The sequence below is a fragment of the Marmota flaviventris genome, chromosome X (genome assembly GCF_047511675.1).
Source record: "Marmota flaviventris isolate mMarFla1 chromosome X, mMarFla1.hap1, whole genome shotgun sequence".
Taxonomy (NCBI): domain Eukaryota; kingdom Metazoa; phylum Chordata; class Mammalia; order Rodentia; family Sciuridae; genus Marmota; species Marmota flaviventris.
Window position 1 is genome coordinate 48,702,652 of NC_092518.1, and position 16,976 is coordinate 48,719,627.

General features: G+C 35.0%; 1 pseudogene; it reads left to right on the forward strand.

Moving 5' to 3' along the window:
- The first annotated feature begins 5,188 nt into the window (after positions 1-5,188).
- On the forward strand, positions 5,189-5,753 carry LOC114079519 (large ribosomal subunit protein mL42-like; annotated as a pseudogene).
- Positions 5,754-16,976: the final 11,223 nt, after the last annotated feature.

Below are 16,976 nucleotides of genomic sequence, written 5' to 3' on the forward strand. Positions count from 1 at the left end.
AAGCATAAAACCCAATGAATAAATGGGCAAGTGAACTAGACAGATTATTTCTCAAAAGTTTTCTAAAAAGCAGAAATACAAATGTCCAACCAATTTATGTAAAAAAAAAGTTCAATATCTTAGCAATTAGAAATATGCAAATTAGAATTTCACTGAGATTTAACTTCACTTCAATTGGTATGGCAATGATAAAAATTCAAGTAATAATAAAATATGGTGAGGAGGTAATGGTGCATTTAAACATTCTTGATGGGACTAAAGATTCGTATAACCATTTTGTAAAGCAGTCCAGAGATTCCTCAAAAGACTAGGAATGCACCGGGAATGGTGGCACATGCCTGTAATCCCAGGAGCATTTGAAGCTGAGGAAGGAGGACAGCAGGTTCAAAGCCAGACTCAGCAACTTAGTGAGCCTTGAGCAACTTAGCAAGATCCTATCTCACAATTTTAAAAAAAAGTTAAATGGATTGGGCATGTGGAGATGTGACTCAGTGGTTAAGTACCCCTGGATTCAATCCCTGGTACAAAAAAATAGGAATGGAACATGGAACCAATATGATGCAGCTACCACATTTCTTGTTATTTACCTAAATAACTAAAATCAGCACACTATAGAGATACCTGCTTACCATTGTTTACAGAAACACAATAAACTATAACCCAGTTATGAAATCAGTCTCTATGTGCCTCAACAGATGATAGGATAAAGGAAGTGAGGTATATATACCCAATGGAGTTTTACTCATCCATAAAAAAATGAAATAATGACATTTCCTGGTTAATAAACAGAACATAATGCTAAGTGCAATAAGCCAGATCCAGAAAGGTAAGGTTCAAAGCTTTTCTCTCATATGTGGAAGATAGAGAAAAATAATAACTTAAATGGGGAAATTTTCATGCAAATAGAAGGAAGAACAGTGGAGCAGAGGAAGGGGAACAGTTGGGGAAGTGGGAGGAACAACAGAATAAAATTAACCAAACTATATCATGTGAATATATGAAGACAACACAATGAATTCCACTTTTATGTATAGTGCATCAATTAGAAAAAAATCAGAATTAATTAAACACATTTTTCAAAGAATACCAATAGTAATAGATTCTGGTTGGATGTGTGGAAATAGAAACTCTTGTAAACTGTTGGAATGTAGATTATTTAACCACTACAGAAATTAGAATGGAGTTTACTCAAAAGGCTAGGGATGGAAAAACCATATGACCCATCTATCCTATTCTTTGGTATTTATCCAGAAAAAATTAACATAAACTTCTTGCCATGATATATCCACACCCATGTTTAGAGCTGCACAATTCATAAATTTCAAATTATGCAACAAACCTAAGGGTTTGTCAACAGGTGAGTGGAGAATAAAATATCATACATGTACACTATGGAGTTTCATCCAGCCATAAAGAATGAAATTATGTCATGTGCCAGAAAATGGATGGAATTTGAGAACATTACGTTAAGCAAAATAAGCTAAACTCGGAAAGTAAAGGGTCATATGTGTTCTCTCATATATGGAAGCTTGAGACTAAAAAGGGATATAAAATTGGGGTTGATATTATGAAAATCAACAGAAGTAGACTAGAGGAAAGTAAGTGGGGAAGACAGGATTGGAGGGAAAGGGGAAATAATGGGGAGGATATTGGCCAGATTATATTGTTACATTGTATGCATGTATAATTTGTAACAACAAATACATCCTAACATTGTGTACAAATAATATACAAAAGAAGAAAAAATTACCTACAAATATGTTCACATTGTAATTCCTAAAACCTGTTCTAGCAAAGGGTGACAACAGTGGGCATGCACTTAGTCTTCATCTGTTTCAGTTGTGGCTCTTAATAACTGCCATGTAACTTCATTCCCCCTCACATAAAAGAAGACCAAACACTGACAGTCAAAGGTCATATGTTTTCTCTCATAATTTGAAGCTTCTTTGGAGAAAAAAGAAAAAAAGAAGGGGTGAAATGTACAAATATGTAACAATGATTCCCAGTCTTATAAATAATTATAATGTACCAATAAAAATTTTTGAAAATCAAATGAATCCTTTCAAACTAATTACATAATGTCAGTATTTTCCTGCTGTCTAAATCTAATACAAAAATAAAATTATAAATTAATGTCCTTTACGAACATAGATGCAAAAACCTTAAATATTTTCAAGTCAAATTTAATAATCATTTATACAGAGCATACACTGTGATCAAGTTGCTTTCATTCCATGGATGCAAAGATGGATCAATAAATGCAAATCAATAAAAGTAATGCAACAAATAAATAGAATCAGTAACAAAATTACATGATCTTCACAAGAGGTACAAAAAATAGACTGGTAAAATTCAACATTCCATCATAATAAAATTCTTGAAACAGCAGGTATAGAATAATCATATTTCATTATCAAAAAGGTTATACATGACAAATCCATAGCTAACACCATACTAAATGGGTAAAATTGACAGCCTTCCTGTAAGATCAGGCACAATGAAAGGGTATACATATTCATGCTGTTATTAAATTAACTACCAGAAAATTTATCCAAAGTAACTATGCAAGAGAAAGAAATAAATGAAATACAAATAAGAAAGGAGAAATTCAAATTATTCCAGTTTGAGGATGATATGATTCTTAGAAAACTCTGAGGATTCCACTAACAAACTCTTGGAGCTGGTAAATTTAGTAAAGCAGGAATTTACAAAATAGACCTACAAAACTCAATAGATTTTCTATAAGCCAATAATGAACTTGTAGAGAAAGAAATCAGTAAAAATAACAAGTAAAAATAACCCCTATAATGCTGACTCATAGTGGGGTAGGGAGGGGGAGCATGGGAGGAATAGATGAATTCTAGACAGGGCAGAGGAGTGGAAAGGGAAGGGAGTGGGCAGGAGATTAGCAAGGATGGTGGAATGTGATAGACATCATTATCCAAAGTACGTGTATGAGGGCACGAATTGGTGTCACCATACTTTATATATAACAGAGATATGAAAAATTGTGCTGTATATGTGTAGCAAGAATTGTAATGCATTCCAATGTAATTTATTTTTTTAAAAAATCAATTAAAAAACTAACCCATTATGCCCAGGAATAAACCTAACCAACCAGGTGAAAAATTTCTATAATTAAAATTACACTGCAAAAAGAAATCAAAGAATACACTAGAAAACAGAATGGAAACATTAATATTGTTTAAATGACCATATTTATCTAAAGTAATCTACAGATTGTATGTCATATTCATGAAAATTCCAGTGTCATTCTTCACAGAAATTGAAAGAACAATCCTAATGATTACATTGAACCACAAAACAAACCAGAGCAGAGAGTCCAAGGCTGAAGGCATACCAATAACTTATTCAAAGAACATTACAAAGCCAGAGTTACAAGATCAGCATAGTATTAGCACAAAATCAGACACATAGATGTGAGAAGTAGAATACGGGACCCAGAAATAAACCCACATGTCTATAGCACACATACACATCAGGGACAAAGACAGCACAAATACATCTTGGGGAAAATGTAGCCTCTTTAACACAGGATGCAGGGAAAATCAGATATCCCCACACAAAAGATTGAAAATATACCCCTAACCATTCCCATTCATGTGCAACTCCTGATCAATTTTTTCACACTATAGTCTAGTATGTGCTTTCTATAATTTTATGTAAATGAAATCATACATGATATACATTTTGCCTTTTATATCTAGATTAGTATATATTCATGCTGTTATTACTATTAATAATCTATTACTTTTTCTGTGTGCTTTTATTTATGGTAAGATTATTTGAGTTTATTCCAGGTTTAGATTATTACAAATAGAGGAGTTAGGAATATCCTTGTAAACAACTTTGTGCAACTTTATTTCTCTCACATAAAACTTTATTTTTCTCACATAAAATCTCAAGAGCAGTAGTATGGTTATGTAGAATGTTTAACATTTTAAGTTCAGGTTAACACTACATTTTTTTTTTTTGCTTAAATCTATGTTGATAGTTCAAATTAAACAGATTTGGACTCAGATGCTATGAGTCAGATTAATCAGAGTGGCCTACCTAGTGACATATTATATCAATAGAATAAAGGTGGCCTCTGTATATTTGCCCCTTTTTATATACTTATCCACAATAGATGGGGACATTTATCTTAAGAATTGCCAGCACCAAGTGCAAACATTTGCACATGAAATGACTTTAAATATAGACCAAAAAGCATATTTATAGACATTTAGATTTTACCTGTAGACATTCAGAGTTTACCCACTTTGCATACTTCACAAAATGCACCCAACAATAGTTAAGGCAAATCCAAGGGTGACTTTAAAAAAAAAAAAAAAAGAAGACACATGTGCCAGTGTTTCCCCTAAAAACACTCTGACATCATAGACTTGCCCCCTTGCTGGTGAACCACAACACCCAGACTACATAGTCAATTACCCTATGGACCATGATTGAATTGGCAAAAGAGATCTGTTTACTAAAATGAAAATGGTGTCTACAGGTTTGGGATAAGCCTGGCCCTACTGGAGAGTCACTACTTAATGAGGAAAGAGACACTAGCCTGTAAGTGAGGTTAACTTGTCAATCTCCCCACCCTCTGAAATGCCCATGGCTCATACTCAGTGGGGACTGGATGAAGGATGGTCAACACTTTCAAAACAATAAAAATAAGGTGTTTTTTTTTTTTTTTTTTTCACAGCTGGAGTGACCAGAGGCCCTCTCCCATTCCCTTCTTCCCCAGGTGTTGCTTTATCCTCTTCCCCTTTCGAGTGGTGGCCCCCTGCTGTCCTCTGTGGAAAGTTTCCTGATCTGAAAAATTTTGCTAGCAATTTGTCAAAGCACCATCCAAATGAAGTTTGTTGTGTTCTACCGCCATCTTGTGGTCATGTCTTTTCATGTGCTCACTCCCCACATCTTAGAATTCACAACAGGTGAGGAGAATGGGATTTTATTGGAGAATAAGAAATTATCACTGAGTCCGCCCAGTCAGTAAAACAGTCAATTGGCAAAACAATCCTAAGAAGCTATAGATTTGGAACTTGGTAATTACACTTCTTCTGTGTAGGAGGCAACATGGTGGTTTCTTGAAATAAAAATTGGTGTGCCTAGAAGCAGATTTTAAATGTGGTTGCTCTTCAGAACATATTTCATCATATCATGTTATAACATCATGACAGCAACAGCATTAGTGTGAGTTATATCAAAGAGAACTTTCTTGAAGCATTTATTTCCAGTCCAAAACAGAGCTTTATCTGGTGTGTGGCATAAATCTACATTTTCTTCTCTTCCAAGAAGAGCTTGCTTTGACAACTGATGGCAGGACAATAGTATGCTATAACCCTTCTGGGGATATCCCATATGAACAAACACAACCTATCCCTCGGACAGATCCTGTGCACAATAATGAAGAAACACTTGATCAAATGTTAAAATCCAGATTAGAAGAAAAATGTGAAAACCTTGAGAAGGGAACCTTGATAGAAAAACTTAGCAAAATGTTATTTATTACTAAGCCTCAGTGATATCCTCATGGACAGTATCACAGACATTGTAAGAATCCGAATCCTTGGGCTGGGTTTGTGGTCAGTGGTAGAGTTCTTGCCTAGCATATGTGAGGCACTGGGTTCAATCCTCAGCACCACATAAAAATGAACAAAGGTACTGTGTCCATCTACAACTAAAAAAAAATTATTAAACAAACAAAAAATAATCTGAATCCTCCAAAAGACAGATGATGTTGAGATTCTTAGGAGAATCAAAGAAAATATGTTATCCACTGTCTCATTTCCCATTTGAGAAAATGCAATCTGGTGTATTCGCTAATATGTTATATAGTAAAGTGATAATAATAAAATGTCTTTCATATGTTAGATATGCATTTATTAATTCTGGACTTGACATTTTTATTTAGAGAAACTATTTAATTTTTTTCCTCTTGAGATATTAAAAGATACCACTCATTTTACGTGTCTAGTATGAGTATTTTTACATCACAAGGTAAACATTATTATTAACATAAATATGATTAATATCTACACCATTAAAGCTGACTTTTGGAAAAAGAGGCACCAAGCTGCCTGATGAAGGAAGACAGTCAAAATTGGAGTTCCTACACCAGGTGGACACCGGACTTTGTACGACCTGTGCACCTGAAAAGAGGGTGTGTGTCTCTGGAATAAGGATGGACTATTACTGAATCTATAATATGATATAGTTTGCAGAGCTCCCTGTAACTGGGTTGAAGATTTGGGATACTTGGAAGCATGACAATATCCTCATCTCTGGAGGTCCCTAGGCAAGTAAATGATCCACTAAGGCAGAAACATGTCCAGGCCTGTGTCTTAAAAGCAGATGGAGGGGAAGTCTTTGCAAGCATTCTCTACTTGATGCCTCTCTGAAAAATGCATTTGCTCTTGTGATATTTATGCCCTTGTAGATGCCATTATTCTATTCCCCTCCCCAGAGTTATATCACTATTCAATCCCTTGGGCTGAACTAGCTAGTGTTACTTCAAGTGAACACAGGCAAAGAAGCCTAAAGATCTGCCCAATACAGGACTCTGAAGGTGGTTGCCGTCTTTATGGCAAATGAGACAGTGGTGCTCCATACCATGACACATGTGCCAACCTTAGTGGAAACAACTTATCACCAGGAGGCCACATGGAGAGGAGACAGGAGACCACACTCCTGAATGAAACATTCCATGGAGGGGAGCCCACTGGGGAGGATTGGTGCTCTCTGAGAGGAAAACAAAACATGGAAACACCATTATAGGGACTGAGATAATTTACCCTCTGTGTAGTCAATAACATCCCAGAGAGTAATAAAGACAGATAAGACAGAAAGGGAAAGTTTGTAAAGAGGGCCAATCCTGGCAAGGAGGAGAATATCCACCTTCTATCTTGCTTAAGGCCTGAGCCTCTTCTTAATGACCCAGACACGAAACCGAAAGGGACTGCCTGTCTATATAGAATGTATTTGACAGGGAGCAAGTTTCAACCAATAGAGAATAAAATTAAATATTTGGATGCCATAGTACAGCATTGTAAATGGTGTCCCCAACACAGTATCCTGCATAATTAGAGAAAAAGATTAGTAATGACCCGCATAGATGCTTTGGACAGCTGTTCACAAATATGTTTTCTTGATTTGCATTTTTATGACTTAGAAGGTTACTTAAGTTACATTAGGCATCATAATGGCATAGGAATAGTCACTGGAAAAAAAGCTAAGCCCATAGATCTTCTCGACAAATTTGGAATATAGAAGTGGGCTTATTAAAAGACAAATGAAATGTGGCATATAAAAAATCTGAAGAAAGGTTTAATTAAGTTGTACATCCACCCAAGTATTTCTTAGGAAGCTCCTGACAAATCCCAGTCCTCTTTTGCAGGCATGATGGTCAGTGCTGATACAAATCCAGAGGCCATATCCGCCCTGGACCTAAGAGAAACTCATGAACAAATTATGCTATGTACATATATGAATATACCAGAGAGAATTTCATCTGTATGTACATATAAGGTGCCAATTTAAAAACAATAAATAAATAGAAGAAAGAAGACCAGTAGATTAGAGGAAGAAGAGTGGGGTGGGGGGAGAGAAATTACTGGGGACTGAAATGGAGCAAGTTAATTCCATGCATGTATGATTATGACAAAACAAACTCCAATGTTATGCAAATATAATGCAGTAATAAAAATATTTTTAAAAACTAACTCATTAAAGACAAACTCAGAGTTAGATGTTTCTGTTTAACAGAATAAACAATACTTTACCCAATAAAATCAAAATTAACATCAACTGTGAGGCTGTCCTCTCTTAGGCCAAATATATGGGGAGAGAGAGAGAGAGAGAGAGAGAGAGAGAGAGAGAGAGAGAGAGAGAGGACTCTTCATAAGCAAAAACTGTGATATGAACAAGAGTGTTTTTTGGGTCCTAAGCTAAAACATGGTTCTAAATTGGATGATCTTTGGTGACTCATTGGAACAATTACAACAATTAAAAAGATTAGTTTATTCTCCTTGTTGGGCTTTCCTGTTAGAAGTAGTATTATCTTCTATATCTATCTCTGATTACTGCCCATGACTGGGGATTCTGTCCCAATTAGAAATTCTGCCATCATGGATGGCTCTTTGTAGCAGAAATATACCCTTTTTATCATATTACTTCTGTTTTTATAACAAAAAGTAAATAACAACAACTTGCTCTGTCACACAGTGTACCTAAATCTCCCTAAATCCCAGGTAGCACTCATGCATTTAGTGAACAAAACCACAAGATAATACCTGTCTGGAACAAGTATTGTCAATTTATGGGTTAATTTCCTACTTTAGTATTAAAATTGGCACAGTTTTACAAAGAAAATGCTTCTGTTCTTGTTGCTCCACCCTTAAACAAGACAATTCATTTTTGAATTGCATATGAAACAGATCTCTTTAGCTAAAACAAGTACCCAGTAAACAAGTGGATGGAGGTATAGTATTAACTCTTAAAGATGAAAGCAAAGTGTGCTTGACTCACATGTGAAATTTTTACTTAATAGAACATAATATTCAAATCTATAACTCTTGGTAAAAATACAAGAGGAAAATAATACTATCCTGTTAGAGGTAGTATTATCTTCAGTATCTATCTCTGATTACTGCCTATGACTGGGGATTCTGTCCCAATTAGAAACTTGTAAATAGTTCCCAGACACAACCCCAAGTACTCACTATTAGGTGGTCACATCCTGGTAGCAAACAGAGCACTTGTTGAAAGTTAAATCCTTGCTGGATGCAGAACAAATTACCCCATGGACCAGGATTCCTATTATGCCCTGAGCAATTGAGAAAGATGTTAAAAAAAATAGTTTGGCAACTCCCCATTTGTTGGGCTCACAAAAGAAGAGGGCTTTGGGATTCCTAAGGTTATGGAAATCAACTGTTGATGAGAAATCAACCCAGGAGAGAAGAATTTATACAAACGATTTTTTAAACAGTTTGATTTTTTAAAAATGGCATCTTCAAGACTGAGAAAAGCTTGATCCTACTATAATAACACAATTCTATGAGGAAAGATTCACATAACCTGTGAGTGAAGCCAACTTGTCAAACACCTTCCCTCCTTGAAATGCTTTTGGCTCTTGCTCAAAAGGGACTGGACAGAGGATGATCCATATTCTCAAAACAAGAGAACCAATGTTTTCTTTATCAATGGACTGAGAACAAGGGAAAAACTAGGTTAAAAAAATGAACAACCACACACTCACTCTTATTATAATACTAAAATTTTTATATTCAAATTAGATCAAAGTGCTCAATGGGTCAGGCTGCAGGCAAAATAAAGGACCCCTTTGACTTTTTTCTCTAGGGTTCTTATTTTTCATCAACTCCTGGTCAGTGGCTAATGGGCTGAGTACTTCATCAAAAGTAGGTAAAAATAAAGGCTGAAACACAGAAGACCAAGACATTTTGAGTAAGAAGATGTGGGAGAAAAAAATCTACACAGTATCATCTGTGCTTTTCTCTCTCTACACTGTAACCTAGCTCATAGCAAACAAGAACTGGAGGAGGTGTCATGATGCAACATGGAAGTTGATGAACAAGACCAACTACCAAAATAGTTAAGCCTCTTTATAAATGGAGAGTTTCTAGAACTTTGAGAAGAACCTCCCCATTTGTTGGGCTCACAAAAGAGCAGGACTTTGGGTTTCCTGAGATTATGGTAATCAATTGTTGATAAGATATCAACTCAGCAGAGAAGAATTTATACAAAACCATTAGGGACTGTGCTGTGTGCCAGTTGTATGGAGACTTGAACCACTAGCTACTTAGAGATATTTACAGAGAGGGCCAAATAAGAACTGCAAAATCTAGTCCACTTCATTGGGCCTTTCTTTGAAGTGGCAGGAGCTAATAAATATGGCCTAACAATGTAACAATACCTACACTGGCTCTCTTTAGGCTTATCTATGAAGGCATGATCTCTGCTAATGTTAATGAGCTATTAAGAAGTTAGCATTACACTCTTTTGGAGTACTCAATTCAACCAGTCATATTAAGGCCCCCACCTCTAGGAAAAGCAAATGGAATAATCGGAATTTAAAAATATTATTTGGTTTCCAAAGAAAATGAAGACACTGGTTTACAAATACATGGAATTCAATATAGAACTACTAGATATTCTAATTCTTAAAGCTGCCATTTGGGGATAACTATTTTTACTTATAAATTAATACAGGTACACATGTTTTAGATCTTTAAAATTATAGTTGCAAATTTATGTAAGTAAAATTGATGTTGATTTTGGAAATGTAATTTTGATTGCAAAGACTTGCCAAACAAATCTTCCTAATTCTATCAAATGAAAAATTGTAATTATGTCAGTTGGAGTCATAAAACAGAATAAATAATGCAAAAAAAATGGGATGGCATCAAACTCAAAAGCTTCTTTAAAGCAAAGAAGCAATCAAGAATGAAGAGAGAGCCTACAAAATGGGAGAAAATCTTTTTCCCCTGCACCTCAGATATGGTGTTAACTTCCAGGATTTACAAAGAACCCACAAAACTTAACAAACATCAACAACAACAAAAGATCCAAACAACCCTGCAATAAATGGGCAAAGGAACTGAACAGGCACTTCACAAAAGAAGAAATGTAAATGGCCAACAAATATATAAAAAAAAAATGTTCAGCATATCTAGGAATTAGAGAAATGCAAATTTCACCTTACTCCAATCAGAATAGCAATTATCAAGAATACAAATAACAATAAATCTTGGGGAACATCTGGGGGAATAGGGTACACTCATACATTGTTGTTGGGACTGCAAATTGGTGCAACCACTCTGGAAAGTAGTATGGAGATTCCTTTGAAAACTTGGAACAGAACCACCATTTGACAGTTATCCTACTCCTCAGTATACAACCGAAAGACTTAAAATCAGCATACTATGGTGACATAGCCACATCAATGTTTATGGCCTCTCAATTTGCAATAGCTAAGCTGTGGAACCAATCTAGGTTCCTATCAACAGATGAATGGATAAAAAAAAATTGTGATGTATATACACAATGGAATATTTCTCAGCTATAAGAAAGAATGCCTAAAAATTTTGCCAGTGAATCGATGGATCTGAGGACTCTTATGCTAAGCTGAATAAGCCGATCCCCCTAAAAACAGAGGTTGGATATTCTCTCTGATATGTGGACACTAACACACAACAAGGAGGGGTAAGGGAAGTGTTGCAAGCCATCCATGAGCTGTGTGTGCAAGCTGTGTGCATCATAACCATATGAGTGGACAGGTCTGTCACTGCATGCTGATTGAGCTGTGTGATACAAGTGTGCCTCTCTTCTTGCTCTCCCTGTGATCCCACACGGCACCTGAGATGGGTATGACTTGCCGAGATGTCAATCAATCTGCTGACCACAAGACATCAAGAAGCAAGATTCCACCTTTGAACCCTTATCCCCTGCCTTATTTGGTGAAGAACATTCTATCAAAACTCCTTTGTCAGTCCCCCTATAAAAATAAAGAAATTCTGGGTGCATGCTCTCTTTTCCAGTGTTGAGCATGGAAGCTGACCCTTAAGGTTGTAGAGCAGTCCCATCCTTGATCTGAAAAACTCAGGTCCTTGTGTTGTGTGATTTCTTCACTGTTTTCTCAGTTTAATGTTGCAGCCAGCCTTTTGAACCTATTTCATCTCGTCAGCTCAGATCACTGGTGAAAGGGAAGAGTAGAAGTTCAGTAGATAAGATAAAGGTGAATGAAGGGAATAGAGAGGGGACAGTAATAGGAAAGACACTGGAATGAATCTGACATAATTTTCTTATGTACATATATGAATAAACCACAGCGAATCTTTACATCATGTACAACCACAAGGATGGAATAAGATGTGCTTCCTATTTGTATAAATATGTCAAATATACTTTATTGTAATTTCTAAATAAAAAGAACAAATAAAGAATGAATAAGTTCCCTTATTCATGCACTGGAAGCAATAATATGAAAATTAACATACTATACAAATCAATATAAAGATTCAATACAATATTCAGAAAAATACCAATGACATTCTTCACAGAAATAGAAAAACAATCCTAAAATTCAAATGGAAGTGCAAAAAGCCCGAATATCCAAAGAAAATGTAGAAAACGGATACAGATAGAGGCATCACAATACCTTTTTTCAAGTCTTACCACGAAGCCATAGTAACTAAAGCAGCATGCATTAGATGTAGACAAATATGTAAATGCAAATATTTAGACAAATGCAAGAAATAGAGATACCAGAAATAAACCCCTATATCTCATCCATATAATCACAAAAAAAATCACAAACTACATTGAAGAAAGAATAATCTCTTCAAATGAGCTGGAAAAACTGGATATAATATGCAGAAACTTGACCCATATCTCTCACCCTATAAAAACCAACTGAAAATAGGTCAAATACATTAACGTAAGATTTAACACTACGAAATTATTGGAAAAATACCAAGGGGCAACACTTCAATACACTGGTATAGACATTATATTTTTTTTCTGGATAGAAACCCAAAAGCATAGGAAACATAAACAGACCCTACAAATAGAATAAAGTAAAATTAAACAGCTTTTGCATAGAAAAAGAAATAATCAACACTCTGAAAAGGCCAAATGTAGAAATAGAGAAAATATTTGCAAACTTATATCTGAAAAGGGTTAATATACAGAGTATATTTGTAAAACTAAAAATCTTAACAATTAAAAATCTGCTATCAACCCAACTTAAAACTAGAAAAGCATCTGAATAGATACTTATCAAAAGAGGAAATACAAAGGGCCAATAAACATTTACAAAAATGCTCAGTATCAACTCAATAATCAAAACTATTGAAATACCATCTCATTACATATATAATGTTATTAGAAGAAAAATAAAGAAAAAGAGGAAAGAAAACAAAGAATGACACATGCATCTGGGAGTGATGCCCAGAAAAAGTAATTGTTAAACACTGTTGGTGGGAATTCCTAAAACACAAATGAACAAACAAACAAACAAAAACATGTAATACAGTTTTCCTCCTTCTGGGTATACATATCCAAAGGAAATTAAATCATATACAAAAGTGATTCTTGCATTCCCATATTTATTGTGACACTATTCACAATAACTAGTATATGGAATCAGCCTATATGTTTGTTAGCAGATAAATGGATAAAGACAATATGGTAGTTATACATAATAGAGTATTATTCAGACATAAACAGATTGAGCTGGACAATATCATATTAAATCAAATGAGCCAGGCACACAAAGTACTGTGTTTTTTTTTTCTCTCACTTGTGGAAAGTAAAAAATAAAAAGTCAAAATGATATTAGAATGGTGAGTACTAAGGAATAGGAAGGGTACTTGTGTGTGTGGGGGGGTGAATAGATGGCAAGGGAGGAAGAACGGAGTTTGGATATGATCAATGTACTCTATGAATGTGTGAAAATATCATAGTAAATCCTATTAATATGCCCTATTAATTTGTGTTTAAAACTTTTTCAAAAATAGGAATGAAGGAGAACAGAGTGGAGAAATTGGAATTTTTGATGTTTTTGCAAAAATGGTATTATCTAGGATGGTGCAATTACTAATTCCATTAAAAAAAAGTCAAATACTTTGCCCTTGAGAAAATGTTTCAGAAGAGCCTCAGGGTACCCTACCCAACCAGAATCATTTCACAAAGTATTCTCCAGGATTAATTTCTTGGTGTTCATCCAATATGGAGCTTCTAAGCTGATCCAGCCATGGTTCAAATGCACCTAGGTTCTGCTCACATTAACAGTATTATCTTGCACCACACATATGATACTGGTTTTGCAGGCATGTAGAATTTGAGAGTTATGGGGCCAAGAGTGACTTCCATTGAGTTTTCAAAAACAATTCTGAGGAGCCAGATTGTGTGTTGCAGAGTCAGAAAATTTCTAAGCAGTGTCAACAGGGAAATCCCTGAGGTTTGAAAGTGAAACTGAAGCTGCAATGGAGATCAGAGGAAAGTAAATGGGTCAATAATGTGGAATGCCTGCTGAGGGAAGATACAGGCAATGTGCAAAATCAACTGGAGAGAGTGATCATGTAGATAGTAACAAGAAACACCTTAGGGGTAGGTCTTCTCAATATCTTGGGAATATACTTCCCACTCTATTGTGCTCCAGATGCTGGATGAGTAGCTTTAAAATCAATGCTTGTCATTTAGGGTATCTGTCTTACTTTGGGTTAATCCCCACTTTTGATTTTACTATTCCTCCTCTTTGAAATAGTAATTGCCCCATGTATGTCCCATCATTTTAGCTTATAAGTATATACATTTATTTTTAATTTCTTTTTTTCAAGGGTACTGGGATTAAATTCAGGTGTACTAGACCACTAAGCCACATCCCCAGCACTATTTTGTATTTTGTTTAGAGACAGGGTCTCACTTAGTTGCTTAGTGCCTCACTAAGTTGCTGAAGCTAGCTTAGAACTTGTGATTCTCCTTTATCAGCCTCTGGAGCCACTGGGACCTTGCTCAACTATTTTTTAAAACAGGGGAAAAGTTGAGTTTATTTTGTGACTCAATATTTTGCACTTGAATTTTTCATCAATTCTGGAACAGTTAAAACTTTGTAGAAATTTGAAAATTTACTAAATGAATTTAAAATTGTGACTTGGACATGAATCTTTGGGATCCAGTGGCATAATGCTAGAGTTGGTTTAAATATAAGACCCCTAATGCTCCATATGTTAAATGCTTGGTCCATAGGGCAGTGCTTTAAGGAAATGGTGTCACTATAAGTTATGCTGACTATTGAGAATTCCTTAGGTGACTGGGGGAATAACCTTTCTTCCTAAGTCATCTTTTGTTTTATAGGTATAACGTGAATGTTTATGCTTTGCTATGCACCCCTACCACGATGAGCTGCTTCAGCAGAAGAGGAAAGTGATGGAGACAATCAATCGTTGAATGGAACCTCTAAAATTTAGCTAATGTAAATCTTTTTTATTGTATAGTTTTATTATCTCAGGTATTTCATTACAGTGACAGACAGCTGGATAACATAAGAGTCTAGTTTTGTTATTCTCCATAGAGATAGATATTGTTATATTTCTTGTGCTTTAGGAGTGTTGTTAAGTATGTCAGTGCCTGTGGCAATATGTTGGATTGTTGCATCTATATTTTCTTGTAGAATTTGCAGGCTTTCTGGTCTAATTCCTAGGTCTTTTCCACTTTTATTTTGACTTTTGTGAATGGTGAGAAATAGGGATCGAGTTTTATTCTTCTACATAGGGATATCCAGTTTTCCCGGCCCAATATATATATATATATATATATATATATATATATATATATATATATATATATATATATATATATATTGAAAGACTATCTTTTCTCCAATGCATGTTTCTGACACCTTTGCTGAGAATCAGATTACAGTATCTATGTGGATTTATCTCTTTGTCTTCTATTCTATACCATTTGTCTTTTATGTCTGTATTGATGCCAAGACTATGCTGTTTTTGTTAGTATAGATCTCTACTACCATTTGAGGTGTGATGCCTCTAGTATTACTCTTCTTTCTCAAGATTACTTTGATTATTTTGGTCTCTTGTTCTTTCAAATGAATTTTACAACTATTTTTGCTAGTTCCATGAAGAATGGCATTAGTATTTTAATGGGTATTTCAATGAATCTGTATAAAGCTTTTTGTAGTATGGCCATTTTGATAATATCAATTTTGCCTTCACAAATTAATGGAAAGGCTTTCCTATAGGGATTTTGACTGTGGAAATGTACAGGGAAGTGTTCCCCTGGTAAGCAAACTCCCAGGGTGTAACAGGTACCCTGTTTCCCACCCTTAGAATGTCCTGCAATCTCTCTTAGGATCTAGTAATATAGCTAATATACGCACAGTGTCTAGCTGGTATGGCAATGCCCTGAGAAGCCTCTGTGTTAGAGCCTTGTCAAGCCTTGACCTTGATTGTAGGCACATAGCTCCTGGGAATAAAGGAACTTGTTTGCTAGATAACTACAATGTTTCATCAAGTCTGGCTGTTCCTGGATCTGCCCTCCTAACAGCAACTTCAGACAATGGACTTTCTTGAGAACTACACAAAGCTCCTAACATTGTATATTGTAACTGTGAAATGTAACTGCAGAATAAGCAACTTTATTCATACTCTAAATAATAATGTAATTATGAAACTAATGACCTAATGTAACCTATTAATATAAATAAAGCTTGGCAGTTTGGCCTCTCAGCCACCCTGCCACCTTCCCACCTTGTCTGTCTCTTCTTTATTATTATTCCTTAAACTTTCCATCCTCTAAGGTTTTTACCTTTTTTCTTCAATGCTCTGTAATTTTAATGTAGATGTGTTTCACCTTCTTTGTTAAATTGGTTTCCAAGTATTTTATATTTTTGAGGCTATTATAAGTGGGATAGTTTTCCTGATTGCTTTCTCAGCAGATTCATTTTTGACATATAGGAAAGCAATTGATTTATGTATGTTCATCCTGCTACTTTGCTAAATTTGTTTATCATCTCTAGAAGTCTTCTGATGAAGTTTTTGAATCCTGTAATATAGGATATGTTATTACCAAAAACAGAGTTTGACTTATTTTTTCCTATTTGTATACCTTTATTTTTCTTGCCCGATTGTTCTAGCTAGAGTTTTGAGACTATGTTGAATATAAACAAATGTGGACATCTTTGTCTTGTTCCTGTGTTTGGCGTAAATTTTTTTCAGTATTTCTCCATTCAGTTTAATCATGGCTTTGGCTTTGTCATATGTAGCCATTACAGTACATTAAATACCTCAGTATGTTCTTTTTATCTGTGGTTTCTCTTGTATTTTATACATGAATGGGTTGTGGACTTTGTCAAATGTTTTTTTTTTTTTTTTTTCCTGCCTTTATTGGGATGATTATGAAATTCTTGTCTTTTACTCTATATG